At 49.2% G+C, this 13,889-nt stretch overlaps 1 protein-coding gene and 1 non-coding gene across 2 annotated transcripts in view; one reads left to right on the plus strand and one right to left on the minus strand.

The window, feature by feature from the left end:
* The window catches only part of TMEM132D (transmembrane protein 132D), a 558,090-nt gene that overhangs the window by 505,439 nt on the left and 38,762 nt on the right, over positions 1–13,889 (minus strand). The window lies entirely within an intron of this gene.
* TRNAR-CCG (transfer RNA arginine (anticodon CCG)) lies at positions 878–962 on the plus strand. The gene has a single exon. It is a non-coding gene; the product is annotated as a tRNA-Arg (tRNA).

Here is a 13,889-nt window from a genome sequence, read left to right on the forward strand (position 1 = left end):
TACATGAGGTGGCTTCCTGCCACGTGCAAATGAAAACGTCAAGTAGAACTTACTGTTTGGAGGCAGATCTCCAAAGGCCCTGGCTAATTTAATACGTCTGTCTTACACAGTTACGCGCAAAATGTAATCCAAAACATCTATGTGTTCTTTCTTCAAACAGAAAAATGAAGCGATTTCCCAGACTTGACACTGAACAGCTGCCCCACCGAAGAAAGATACGAACCCTCTGACATTTTCATGAACCGATAAAATCTGATCGCTCGACGTGCTTTGCGGGAACAGCAGCTCTCTCCGTTACAGAAACTGCTACCCTGAATTCCTGCTCTGAAACCCTGGCCATAAATCAGGATTAAAAGCCGTGGGGGGAACTGCTATTATAACTCAGAGACATCAATGGCATCTTCCCTAAATCACTCTGGAGCTCAGAGAAAAGTAAGTAAACAAGATTGCCACAGACGTAATCTCCAGAGCAGAAACCCCACTCTAACCTTCTTCCTAAAACGTCCCAAGTGGAAGAGGGCGTATGTTGTCCAGACTCCGTCTGAGTTCACGGATCCCTCCGAACGCAGGGCTGGAGGCCAGGCCACCAGAGGGTGTCTGTCTGCGGGGACAGCGAGACGGCCCCAACGCCCAGCACAGGGCCTGGCTCCTCCTCCACTCAAACTTCAAATCAGGCCCCTCTGCCCTGAGTTACAACGAAGGGAAGTAAAATAGGGCCGGCGTGACACAGACGTGGGTCTGCGTGTGGCAACTGCTGCTACTGCTCTGGAAAAACAAAAACCTTAAAACGTGAAAGCTGACCCTCCCTATGAAACGGCTCCTAGAAATTCATTTTTTAAAAGGATGAAACCCCAACATTAAAAAATCGACATGGGGCGCCTGGGTGGCTCAGTCGGTTGAGCGTCCGACTCCGGCTCAGGTCATGATCTCGAGGTCCGTGGGTTCGAGCCCCGCGTCGGGCTCTGTGCCGACAGCTCAGAGCCTGGAGCCCGCTTCGGATTCTGTGTCTCCCTCTCCCCCTGCCCCTAACCCAGTCGCATTCTGTCTCTCTCTCAAAAATAAATAAACATTTAAAAAATTAAAAACAAAAAAAACAATCTTTTAAGGGGCGCCTGGGTGGCCCAGTAGATTGAGCAACCGACTTCAGCTCAGGTCGCGATCTCGCAGTTTGTGGGTTCAAGCCCTGCATCGGGCTCTGTGCTGACAGCTCAGAGCCTGGAGCCTGCTTCGGATTCTGTGTCTCCCTCTCTCTGTGTCCCTCCCCTGCTCACATGCTCTCTCTCTCTCTCTCTCTCTCAAAAGTAAGTAAACATTAAAAATTTTTTAAAAAACATTGTTTAGGATAAAATTTAAATACAGAAGTGGAAGCTCCGATATTTTCTGTCCACACCGGCAAGGACACCACCCTCTTTGGAGAACGATGCTCAGAGAGGTTGCTCTCTCCCTCTTTCCGAGGCACCAGTTGTGGAAAGGGGGGCGGCTGGGAGTGAGGTAGACCTGCCCATCACGGTGACAGCCCCAGGTCTCCCGCCCCTCACCCGCAGGGGCCCTGAGCACCTGCCCCACAGACCTGGGCTGTAAAGATGGACGACAGAACCTAAGTCAAGTTTCTGCAGCCTAGTGTTGAATTCCTTGATTTACTTGTCAGCATCTAATAAGTGGGAATAAAAAACCCAGACCTTCTACCTTCAACCCAGGAAGCAAATCACATACACTTGGGGAAAAGTAAAAACAGAAGGATGATCCAGACCTTCTGAAACACACACATTAAAAGTGACAAGTTCAGTTCCACGGGCTGTGCCATCCTGAAGCCGTCGCGAGTGGCCCATGAAGCAGTCCCTTCTCCAGCCACGGGAGGCCAGCTTGTCCCTTTACTGCTCGGGGGCCTGGGCAAGCTTCGGAAGCTGTGTCCCTGTCCCTCAGCTGCAAGGCGGACGACAGAGGCCCCCACACAGGACTGCCGTGACAACCCACGAGGCCACACCCAAGCACAGTGGCTGACCAGCGCTACCCGCTTAAGGAGTATCACCCAGAAGCGTTACTGCAGACCACGTGACCAAATTTAAGAACTATCTTTAGTCGTGTGCCCCGCCGTTTGATTATAAAACAGCGGAAGTCTACAGAATCGTACAGGTTATGCTTATGCAACTTTATCACAACGGCTGAGCTACAGACTGGGGAACAGTAAATACACACACACGTCCATACATAACACACATTCCATGGCCGATGTGCTATATGCATGCACACACTTAGAGGTGCACATACAAAATTATGATTTTGTAAAGTCTCAGGAAGGTAGTCACCGAAAGTTTTCAGGTGCTAGGCTCCCATGCTCTTCGTTCTTGGAAAATTTCGAATCTCGGATGAAAGAAACAGATTCACACACCTCTGAAAATCCCCTTCTAAGATTTAAAAAAGAAAAAAAATATCACCATAGGTTGGTTCTTTCAAAGTCCCCATAAGATTGTCTAATTAGATCAAATGACTTCTTATCTCTGGCATTCAAGGCTGAGAGATGGTGAAATCCCAGTTTAATCAACCCTAAGTCCCACTGTTCCTTGGAGAGAACATCTTCTTCAAAGCCATGAACTTCAGCCAAAAGTTTGTTAATTTTACCTTGTGTATTTCCTGCCCTGCTCTGTAGTAATAATGAGGTGCCCTGAAATGTTAATGCTGTTTGGAGTTTTCATTTAAACGATTTCTTAACCGTATGCCCTAAGTTCTCTCCCTTTAATAGATAAAGTTAGGATTCACAGAGGGAGAAGCAAGGACGGAATATGGCGGGAAGAACCAAAAGCCAAAGGTGAGTAGTCGGCACTGAAATATTAATTGTACGTAAATGAGAAGTGAACCGGAGCAGTGACCTCGGTAACACTCAACAGAGGAACGGGTATCCAGTCCCTTTAATAAAAATTAAGATCAGATATAAGAAAACGAAGAAGAGGAGGAAGAAAAAGGGGAGGAGGAAGGGAGAAGGAGGGAGAGGGGGGAGGAGGGGGAGGGGGAGGGGGAGGAAGGGGAAGAGGTTGAGGAGGGGGAGGAGGGAGAGGAGGGGGAGGAGGGGGAGGAGGGAGAAGGGGGATGGGAGGAGGGAGGGGGGAGGAGGGGGAGGAGGGGGAGGAGGGGGAGGAGGGAGAAGGGGGATGGGAGGAGGGAGGGGGAGGAGGGAGAAGGGGGATGGGAGGAGGAGGAGAGGAGAGGAAGAGAAGGGGGGAGGAGGAGGGGGAGGAGGGAAAAGGGGGATGGGAGGAGGAGAGGGGGGAAGAGGAGGAGGGAGGAGGGGGAGGGGAGGGGGGTGGAGGGGGAGGGGAGGAGAGGGGAGTGGAGGGGGGAGGGGAGGAGGAGGAGGGGGAGGGGAGGAGGAGGAGGGGGGAGGGGAGGAGGGGGGGAGGGGAGGAGGGGGGAGGAGGGGGAGGAGAACGGCTAACATCCCTTGTCCTCACCAACAGTCAGGGCACTACTGCGCTCTCACTTGGAAACATTTCACTGGACAATCCCAAAACCCAGATTCCCCGAAGACTCCGAGGGACACCTGCCAGCCCGCACACAGTGACTCCGGTAGGCTGACACACCGATGGAGGACACGGTCATACCATACATGGTAGGACTTTTTCTTTTTTTCTGCGTCTTTCCAGCTGATGACACCAGGAGGAAAACGGCCGTGTCAGGCTGGTGCATCCAATTTCCAGCATTACTGCTCTCCCCTCCAGACCTAGGGAGACAACACTCATTCCATTTTTGCTGTGTTTAATTGTTATTTCCATTTTTCAGAATTCTGGCTTCCCGTTTCGATTATAACATAACATTTTCTACCACCTCTTTTATTTACAAAGTGTCTTCTTTGAAAAAAAAAAAAGAACATTAAGCAAGCAATCGTGCTATTGATTGCAGAAACGGCAGGCATTGCAAAGGCCAAATGCAAAGGACTTCCCTGCGTTTGAAAATCCTGGTGGTGCGCACAGATGTGGGGCCGCCCTTAGAAGTATGACCTCAGACAAGTGTCATCCCAGCCGCATTCCTTCAGCGTGTTTAACCGCAGGGGCCATTTTTTTTTTCAACGTTTATTTATTTTGGGGACAGAGAGAGACAGAGCATGAACGGGGGAGGGGCAGAGAGAGAGGGAGACACAGAATCGGAAACAGGCTCCAGGCTCCGAGCCATCAGCCCAGAGCCCGACGCGGGGCTCGAACTCACGGACCGTGAGATCGTGACCTGGCTGAAGTCGGACGCTTAACCGACTGCGCCACCCAGGCGCCCCCAAATATACTGCTTTTATAATCAAAAAAACACAAGACCAAATGCACAAAAAGTTGCTACTGATAAACGGATAAAATAGATACCAAAAGATACTTTAATGACTAACCTTTATCTGGAATCTATTCAAACTTGTTCCCTGGAACAGGCAGGCAGCCTTTCTATCTTGTCCGTGGTGGGACGCGTGTTTTTAACACACCTGAAAATAGGATTCATCTCACAAGATGACATCTTCTTTGCAATGAAAAATAGTAATAAACCAATTTAACTTCACATGCTCGGAAAAACTGAGAGAGAGGGACATGGCGGGGAAGAGAGAGAGTAATTTAAACAGTGCAGGTAATCCTGCAAATTATTACTACCTGAGCACCTGTCCTGGAGGGCGGACGAGATAGGGGAGGCGGGCTACATAGCTACCTCGACGTCAGACTTCTGGGCCCCCTACACCTCTCCTAACTTAAGTGTCTTGCTGAGACCAGTGTGACCCCAATATTTAGGGATATTATTTATCCCTATTGAAAGATCCAGCCGGGGCACTTGGGTCGCTCAGTTGGTTGGGCATCCAAATTAGACTCAGGCTGTGTGCGGACAGCGCGGAGCCGGCTTCAAATCCCATCCCCCTCTCTCTGCCCTGCCCCCACCTGCACTCTCTGAAAAATCAACCAAAAAAAAAAATTAAAAATATTTAAAAAAAAAGATCCAAGCCTACCTGATGCTCATGTGAACACAGAGGACCTTCCCTAGCTCTGAAAGACAACCTTCCTGTACTGGCCTCGCTGAGGAACACACGTGAGCCCCTCGCGTACGTGTAAATAAGACGGAACACCACTGCGCGGCTGGAAACGCCTCGAGTGCGAGCAGCTGTCCTAAGACCACAGTTGTGACATCACACTTTCAGCTGCACCACAGCCAACCCTCTCCCCTCTACGGTTCTTCTGCACGGACAAGGGGCTGAGTCACGGACCTCCACGGATGAGTAACCATAGGATGCGGACTTGGAACATGCTGCCCAATTTAGCTTGACAGGCTGGAGGTCACGCTGAGCATTTTCCATTGGGAAAAATGATGGAGGGGCTCCTGGGTGGCTCAGTCAGTTGAGCATCCAACTCTCGATGTCAGCTTGGGTCGTGATCTCGTGGATGTGGGACCGAGCCCTGCGTCAGTCTCCAGGCTGAGCTCGGAGCCTGATTGGGATTCTCTCTCTCTCTCTCTCTCTCTCTCTCTCTCTCTCTCTCTCGCTCCTCCCTCCCCCACTTGCAAGTTCGCATTCTCTCTCAAAAAAAGATGGAATCACATAATTCATGAGGTGGGGGGACACTGTTAAGCTCTGTGGACAGTCACATGTCCCTCCTTCACCTCTGATGTGATTTCGGTGAGAAAGGTTGGGTCATCCTGATGAAAACGTTCCCTGTGTTCTTGAATCAAGTTTACCTATTGGTGGGCACAGAATGGGTAACATCAGACCCCTTCCCTGTTCATTCTATTTCAATATTTGGAAGGAAAATAAATGCAAACTAGGGAGATAAACAAGAACCTGAAATACATATACGTATATACATACATATTTTTTAAACATGCATCTGAAGGTGATGTGTCTTGCGGCTAATATTCCAGGGATGGTTCATAATCAAAACACCACTTCCCTGTAACAGTGTTTAGAGGCAGAACAAATTGCCGGAAAATGGCTTCATGTAAAAGTAGCGTCTAAAACCCCCAGGAAACCTGAATGTTTTTTCCCTGTCACTGTTATAGACGTATGTGTGTATATATATATGTATGTATATATAGACGTATCCAGAGCCACCAGTCCTACATGAGTCAGAAACCAACAACAGCAAAACCATTTATAATACTTTTTGGGGAAAGCAAAATGTTTAAGACTGAAACCATCATGCCTATAATCCCCATAATTTCCCACTCTGTCTTACTAGATTTAAATTCCAGGGGCACCTGGGTAGCTCAGTCGGTTAAGCATCCGACTCTTGATTTGGGCTCAGGTCATGATCTGAGGGTCGTGAGATCGAGCCCCAAGTTGGTGGGGCTCCACGCTGGGCACAGAGCCTGCCTATGATTCTCTGCCCCCCTCTCGCCCCTCCCTTCCACTCACACTCTCTCTAAATAGACAAATACATAAATAAATTCCAGATAGAACAATCACATTCAAATGTCATCCCACAAGGGCCAACCAGTAGCCCGCCGGTAAGATATATCTCAAAATTTAGCTACGAGTTTATAGGAGATTTATCCCAAATTAAAATGAGTGGCAAGAACAGAATCAGCATGTCACAAACAAGTTCCATTAAACTTCAAATACAGCGATCGCTGACAGTTTATCCAATCGTTACTCTGTGCGATCAATTTCCTGCACACTCACCACTATCCTTTATCCCACCTCCTTCCCTTTTATCGTCCCTTCCACAGAAGACATCTGGGACACATTCGCTGTGCTTTTGTACGAAACACAGCATGAAGATGTAACAAAAATATCAGAGGTTACTCTTCATTTCTGAACAATGCATTTTCAAGTGTGTGACTCCATCGTCTCCCAAGTCTCATTATTTCACTGAAAAGTACAGGGTCACTCTTCCTATTTCCTCTTTGAAGTTAAATGCCATCTTTCTGTTTCGAGCAGTGTTTGGACGATTTCTTTACCTGGATGCAGCTCCTTCTGTGTCTGTGTTGAGGTCACAGGTCTTCTGGACTCCGTGCCTCGATGGTTCTCACCTCTTTGGGGAATTTCTACCATGCGCTGCTCTCTCTCTCCCCCTCTTTGCTCTTCAGAGTATGTTTTACTGACCTCCATTCCAGTCCCTAATCTCAATTTGCTTGTAAACCAACTATTATTCTTGGGGCACCTGGGTGGCTCAGTCGGTTAAGCATCCGACTCTTGTTTTCGGCTCAGGTAATGATCTCACAGTTTATGGGTTCGAGCCCCATGTCAGGCTCCGTGCTGACAGCCAAAGCCTACCTGGGATTCCTTCTCTCTCTCTCTCTCTCTCTCTCTCTCTCTCTGCCTTTCCCCCACTCATGCATGAGTTCTCTCTCTCTCAAAATAAATAAATAAAAACTTTTTTAAAAACCACTATTCTTATTTTCAGTTACTCTATTATTCAGCCCTACCACTTTTATTCGATTCATCTGAACATATTTTGATTTCCTGCTAAATCTTCCCATCACATCATCTGTTTTCTTGAATACATTTAGGATAGGTATTTTTTTTTTAATGTTTATTTATTTTTGAGAGAGACAGAGATAGAATGCGAGTGGGCTAGGGGCAGAGAGAGAGGGAGACACAGAATCGGAAGCAGGCTCCAGGCTCTGAGCTGTCAGGACAGAGCCCGACTCGGGGCTCGAACTCACGAACCGTGAGATCATGACCTGAGCCGAAGTCGGACGCTCAACCGACTGAGGCACTCAGGCGCCCCCAGGGCAGGTATTTTTAAATACATTATGGAAATCCCAGTACCTGGATCGCCCTGGGTCTACATCTGCCCTCTCTACCGTTGGTCCTGGCTCTTTGTGCATCTGGCAATTTTTCCCTGAACGTCAGATGATGCGTACAAAAACCTGTAAAGGCTATGGATTATGTTAACTTCTCCCCAGGGAGAGCTGATTTTGTTTCTGGCAGGCAATTTGAGTTAGAGGAAACTATCTTACTCCAGCCTGCAACTGAGCTATTTCGAAGCTGATGGTGAGGCTTTTGTGAGGGTTACTCTAGCTCTGGTCCACGCAGACTCTTGGCCCGAATCTTGGCCCTTCGGGAGCCACAACAAGGAGCCTGAGTGTTTATGGGCCCAGGTCCCAAGGGCTGGTCTGGAACCCGATTTTTGTCTCTGGCAGACCGCACCACGAGACTGCCGAGGGCACTGGCTTAGCTCATCGGCCTTGGAGCTGCCACTCCGTTCCCTTCCTCGGTATTCCCACTGTCGCTGTTACTTGGCAAATACTTCAAGGGAAATACTGGTGCACAATGTTGGGCCCCCTCCTCTGCCTCCTCTTCCTCTGTGTCCCTTACGTCAGCCCTGTCGCCTGCACCACCCTGACCCCAGGGACTTCCGACCACCCTGGTCCATTTTGTTTCCTTAACATCAGCAAACGCGCTGGGTCCACGGTGATTCCGAACATCGGGATGCCCAAGGTATTGGGTCTTCTGTGGTGGATGTAGGCATCTGCACGTTCTGACCCCCCCGCCCATGGAGAGGGGAGGCCCGTCCTCAAATCTGAGCAGGTTCAGTGACCTACGGAATAGGAAAGGGATGCTCTGCCAGCCCCACACCCGAAGGCAATGGCAGCTTCCCCTTCCTGAACCTTGGAACACCGCTGCGGGAAAGGAGGTCCCACGCAAGAAGTCTGACCACCATCAAGCCAGCAAGCTTTGAGGAAGCCCGAGGCAGCCGAATGGAGAGGCAGCATGGCATCATCCAGCCCCTGGACCAGACAGGACCATGGAGAAGCCTTGGGATGATGCCAGCCCCGGTCACCACCTGCCTACAGTAGTGCTGGGGACCCCAAACAAGAACGACTCAGCTGAACCCATCAACTCCACGAATCAGGAAGGATACTGATAAATTATAGGCTTACTACACTAACTCTGAGGGTGATTTGCTTCTGGAATATGTAACCACAGTATCTTCTTCCTTCAAGTTCTGGTGGCCTGGTAGTCTCTCCAGTGTGTGTGTGTGTGTGTGTGTGTGCGTGTGTGTGTGTGAAGCTGTGCGTCTGTGCCTGTGTCTATGTGTCTGTGTCCGTGAATCTGTGTGTGTGTGTGTGTGTGTGTGTGTGTGTGCATGAATCTATGTCTTTGTGTCTGCATGTGAATCTGTGTGTACCTGTGTGCCTCTGTGTGTGAATGTACATGTGTCTGTGTATCTGTGTCTCTGGCTGTGTCTGTGTGTCTATACGTGTGAATCTGCGTCTGTGTGTCCACATCTGTGTACGTGAATCTGTGTGTCTGTGTGTGCCCACCCGCGCCTGTGTGTATGTATCTGTGTCTAGGTGTAGGAAAATCTACCCCAAGCCACTACTCCATCTGAGCAAAAGTTCTGGTCTAATGTGAGACAGCCTATCCCAGCCGGAAATGGAAGCTGTGCCCATTATAAGCACAAAATCCTCCATTAAGCCTTAAAAGCAATCCGAACCGCCGCTGGGCCCGAGTAACACAGACAGACGCCGGTGGCCGGCCTGGTGGCTGCACTCAGGTCCCTGCAGGAGCGCCGGCTCCCCAGCGGGTCCCTTCCCGACCGGCCCTCGGTCACCCCGGGTCATCTCCCAGCCTCGCACCACCTTCGCCTCTGTCCGTGGCGCTCACCACAACCCACACCACACGTGGGCGTCTCCCCCCACCCCCCAGTAACTGCTGTGAGCGCTGAGAGACAGCCCGTAACCCTCTGCACCACGTTAGTTCTCCTTTCGGGCACGTGCGGGAACACGGTGTCCCTCCCAGAGAACGCGTGCGTGCACAGCCCCGTGGCCCCGTGGCTGGCTTTGGTCGGTGGAAAGTTACAAAGCGGACTGTGTCACTTCAGGCCTGAAGCCGTGTGAGCACCTGTGCCAGCCTGCGTCTCCCTCCACCGCCCGGCCAGCCCGGCTCCAGGTGGGGATGCTGCCCCCACCAGCCTGGGTCCCAAATGGGAACCCAGAACGCCCAGCAGGGCCCGTGGCTGAAACTCATCAGACGCGTCGTGTGAACAGACATCAACCTTAGTTGTTTTAAGCACCAGAAACTCAGGGGCTGTTTGTTCATGTAGCAAACGATAACCCACCCTGACTGCATCGAGCAGAATTCGGGGTGCTACCCTCGTGGCCGTGGGCCGGCACCCTAGCACGCGCAGAGGACGTTCGTAAGCACCTGACAATGAAAACAAATTCAAGGGATTCTCTTCCCAATGTCATTTAAGACACAGCTAAGTCTCAGAGATAATGAGTTAATTCTCTCCGTGACACCATTCAGGCCTGAGGGCAGAACTGCACGGAAAATCATTTATCCCCATGTTTACTTCCCTTGTATCAGATTTTATTCATAGCTAAATAATAACGCAAACTTCACATGCTCTCCAAGGCAAGCCGACCACCGCCACTCGCCCAAACTGCCGTATTTTTAGAAGAGAGAGAATGAATATTATCTAAAATGGGGGTGTGTCCGCTCCAAATTAGAAGAACTGTATAAAACCTGCAGCTTAGCAGGGCATCGTTAGTCGACTATGAATCTACTGAATTAAGTCAAAAGAGCAGAGGACATACTGCCCCCCACACGGTGAACATCACGGTTACTGTCCACCCGGCAGGATCGTCCCTGGGAACCGCGGGTACCTTCTCTGTATTCGACATCTGAAATGCCCAAAGATAATCCTAATGGCTCCTTTGAAAATTATCACAGAGATTTTGTAAGACTTGCTGCAAATGGTCCCGTTCAGGATCTGCCCTTCAATGAAACGTGGAGGACTCGGGACACAGAAATGACAGTTTTCTTCCTCGATACATAAAGAGAATTGTCACCCAGTACATAAATACATCAGCTTCGTCTTGAGATAAAAACAGCTTGTTTGGATAAGTTGGTCCTATTAGTAAAGGAGATTTGAAAATAAAACACACACACACATACCCCTTTTTCCACTGAAGAAAAATGCAGAAAAACATCAAGAAGGTAAAATGCTCTACGTGACTCTTCCCCATGCCCAGCAGGCCCTGGGTAGACGCCACTGGGTAGAAAAAACGAAAGACTACTTTCGGGAAGACTTGGGCACAGCGGTCCTTTCTTGGGTTTGAAAACCCTTTGATCAGTCACTTCCATTTTTTTTCCACTCCTCATCTTGTTCCATAAAGGTAAAAAATAATTTTGAGGTTCCATTTCAGTCATATACCCGAAGATTCAACTGGCACAGCAGTTTCGAGGCGTCTTTGGCGCGCATGTGTCGGCCGAGAGGAAGAAGAAATGAATTCCCGTGTTCTGGCTCGCCTTCCTTCCCGCCGCGCAGAATCACATTCTGTTGTTCCTGGTAATGCCCTCTGGTTGCACCCGGACCAGCTTCCCCCCTTTCCCCGCCTCCGGTTAACCGCAAAGTGCCACGTTCAGGCTGCAGATCCCAGACTCGCATGTACGCTCAATACTCACAAGGGAAATGCTCCAGAGAAACGTGTCTTCGGTCACGGGCAGGAGTTTATCATGCCGCAAGGTTGACCTTACCCACCTCCAGTTTCCCAGTTTCCTCTTTCACAAAGGGACACATCGGAGCCGCACGGTGGTATAACCGTGTTAGAGCAATTCTCATCTTCTAAACACAAAGAGCTATTCCATTCCCATCTTTTATATATACATATAAATACAGCTCTTAAAACATCATGTTTAAGGATACGAATGAGCTCTCCTAAAACGCAGAACCAAAACCCAAACAAATGCAACCATAAAACCACACTTGTTTTTCTAGGCGGAAAAAAAAAAAACAAACCCTCCTTTAGTCTGAACCATCAGTCCACAACCAAAACCAAAACCTTCGGGTGCAGTTCGCTTTGACCCTACAAAAAGCTAATTGCTTCATGGGGTGTCTGGGTGGCTCGGTCGTTTAAGGGTCTGACTTCGGCTCAGGTCACGATCTCGCGGTTCGTGAGTTCGAGCCCCGCGTCGGGCTCTGTGCTGACAGCTCAGAGCCTGGAGCTGCTTCGGAGTCTGTGTCTCCCTCTTTTTCTCTCTGCTCCTCCCCCGTTTGTGCTCAGTCTCTCTCAAAAATAAATACATGTAAAAAAAAATTTTTTTTTACAAAGCTACTTGTTTCATTTGCAGGATAATCAGATTTGAATCTACCTGAGTTCTGTTAATACAGCCGCGCAGAACGAACACACACACAGCATGATTATGAAATGTCAACGCCGCTGACAGAACGAGGTACAGAAACTAGGTGGTCACTTTGTGGACGGGGCCCATCGGGGAAGCAGGAGACAAAATTGCAGGAGGAAACTCTTCTCTATTTATTCCAGTGCTTGAAGGCAATGTGCTCGCTTTTTCACACACAGTACCTCACTTGAATCCGGTGACACGACTGTGATACTAGGTCACGCGTCAGGCAGGTAAGGGACGGGGTCAGAGAATGCTCGGACTGAACAGTTAATCTATAAGCAGAGCTGAAGACTTACGTGTTGCCGACCGACCACCTGACAAGCCCAGGGTCTCCCCCACGCCATGGCAGACCCCCCACCTGTCCCGTCCAACAGACAGGGGTATCTGGGGGCGCTCGTAACAGCGGGAGGAAAACATGCGGCATCGGCCTTCTGTTTGGTAAGAGCTCCCACTGCAACACCGGCTGCCCACCAGTTAGATTTCAGTTGTGGAAAGCATGATCCCGGACTTAATTCGGGGTTATTAAACGTGAGAGCTGAGGGATGTGTAGGTCCAGGCGTGAAAGCAGCGCTGCTCTCTGTCTCGTGCTCACATTGGAGGAGCCACAGTCAGGGAGGCGGGTACAAGCCGAAGAGACAGAGGAGGAGCCAATCAGAGAGTTCTCTCCAGTTCCGGGCAGAGAACATTCCAGAACGCCCTAAGCAATAACTCAACTCTGAATGTGTTAGCACACACACCTTTGGAATGCGCCCACCGTGCCCCTCCGAGGACATGTGCCAGCTGCTTATTTTAAAGCTTTTGAAAATAATCTGCCATGCAAATACGAAACAGTTGTTAAGGGGACACCAGGGGCAAAAATGTCAGCCGAAGGTGACATCCAGCCTCGTGGAAACATGAGTTGTACACCGTGTGGGCCTGGGGTGGTCTGGTTGAGCTGCGCATGGGGTTTTGATTTCTGTTTGTTTGTGAGTCTGGTTGTGAACAGGACACTTTACAAACATGCTCTCTGTCAGAACCAGAATGCTTTCTAAAATACTTCGCAGATGGGGCAGCTGGGGGGCTCAGTCGGCTGAGCATCCGACTCTTGATTTCAGCTCAGGTCGTGCTCTCAAGGTTTCGTGAGTTCAAGCCCCACATCGGGCTGTGCACGGACTCTGCAGAGCCCGCTTGGGATTCTCTCTCCCGCTCTCCTGCTCTCTGCCCCTCCTCGGCTCATGCTCTGTCTCTCTCAAAATAAGTAAATTAAAAAAATTTTTTAAATAAAGTAAAATAAAATAAAATAAAATAAAATATAAAATAATAAATAAAATAAAATAAAATAAAATAAAATAAAATAAAATAAAATAAAATAAAATAAAAAACTTCCCAGAACTGAGTAAGAAGACTGACAGGCCAGATTGATGTCATTCAGTCAAGGGAAGCTTTGTGCAGATATATCTGGACCTTCCAGGATGGGAAGAGAATCCATATTCTACATTTTCAGGACACCTGCTGCCCATCACTGCCAACCATGAGTTATTAATACACGCGCTATTCCACACGCACTGAGGACTTTTTCATACAAATACACAAACTACTTTTCTTCATTAGATTCTTTTAAAAGGAGCAGCACATCAAGAGATAGAGGGGGGCCAGACACTTCTATTGGTTCTAGCAGATTCCACCACGAGGAAAACCCGATCTCATAAACAGTTACCGGTGGGTGTTGATCCGAGCACTCAAATCAGAGCAAAACTGAGGTCAGTATTTACTTCGGAGGGAACATCTTAGTATCCACGCAAATATTAGCTCAGTATGGAAA

The sequence above is a fragment of the Lynx rufus genome, unplaced genomic scaffold (genome assembly GCF_022079265.1).
Source record: "Lynx rufus isolate CCGP_SWC_20201006 ecotype Redwood Valley unplaced genomic scaffold, mLynRuf1.p SCAF_33, whole genome shotgun sequence".
NCBI lineage: Eukaryota > Metazoa > Chordata > Mammalia > Carnivora > Felidae > Lynx > Lynx rufus.